The following is a 1,351-nucleotide window of genomic DNA, read 5'->3' as shown; positions in this document are numbered from 1 at the left end:
AAAATGTAGGGGGGCCCCAGCGCGGATCGGGCTGCCAGCATGGTCGGGCCCCCCTAATCACCGGGCCCCGTACACATGTAAGGCCTGTCATGCCCTGATGGCGGCCCTGGTCTTATACACCAGATAATACTGTACTTTATGCAATTTATTTGTAAAATATTTTTTTTAATTTCATTATTGTTATGTTTCATTTAGATTAAACCCTTGTTAAAGGCCGGTTAGGCCGAAACGTTGGGCACTGTGTAACTGATGATACTATTAATAAAATTTGCGAGTTTGAAAATTTGTAGCCTCGGGTTCTATATTACTGTCATATCTATTTTTCCTGATGGCTTCGGCTTGCTTTCCCCATTGTAATTTTATCAAGGAAGATTAACAGTCATCTTGTGTTTCTTCCAATTTCTAATAAATGAAGCTGCTTGCCTATTGTCCTATAGCCCATCCCAGCCTTGTACAGGTCCACAATTTTGTCCCTGGTGTCCTTAGACAGATATTTGGTCTTGGCCATGGTGGATGGAGAGGCTGGAGTGTGATTGATTGAGTGTGAGGAGACGTGTCTTTTATACAGGTAACAAATTCAAACCGGTGCAACAGGTAATGAGTGCAGAGTGGGAGGGCTTCTTAAAGATAAACTAACAGGTTTGTGAGACCAGAATGCTTGCTGGTTGGAGGTTGATCAAATACTTTTTTCTTGCCGTAAAATGCAATTTAATTATTTAAAAATCATACAATGTAATTTTAGTTTTTTTTTTTTTTTTAGATTCTGTCTTTCATTTTTAGATTCTGTCTCTCACAGTTGAAATGTAACTGCAATAAAAAAAAGTTTTACTTTTTTTTTACTTTTATTTTTTGGAATACACAAAATGTTTTAACTTCTTTAAAATATATGTATTCATTCTTTATTTTTACTTCTATAAGCCTTCAGTGCAAAGTGACGACAGCCATTGTGCTTTATGTGCCTCTTTGGCATGCTATTTTTATTTAATGGAACACAAAGTTTCACAGTTTAGTATCTGACCACAGCATGGTGAGTGTTGGTCGTTGGTAATATTGTGAAAAGTGCAGACCCTAGTTTGCAAGTGAATACAGGTGCTTCTCACAAAATTAGAATATGATCAAAAAGCTAATTTATTTCAGTTCTTCAATACAAAAAGTGAAACTCATATATTATATAGAGTCATTAGAGTGTAATCTATTTAAAGTGTTTCAGCTTGGATTGTGTGCCTTTCCACTCTTCCTACAGACTCTAGGACCTTGATTTCCAAATTAAATGCAAAATTTATTTTCATCTGAAAACAACACCTTGGACCACTGAGCAACAGTCCAGTTCTTTTTCTCCTTGGCCCAGATA

Source organism: Dendrobates tinctorius, unplaced genomic scaffold, assembly GCF_039654945.1.
Source record: "Dendrobates tinctorius isolate UK_male_01 unplaced genomic scaffold, ASM3965494v1 ptg000064l, whole genome shotgun sequence".
Lineage (NCBI taxonomy): Eukaryota > Metazoa > Chordata > Amphibia > Anura > Dendrobatidae > Dendrobates > Dendrobates tinctorius.
Note: the sequence above shows the minus strand (reverse complement) of the source record.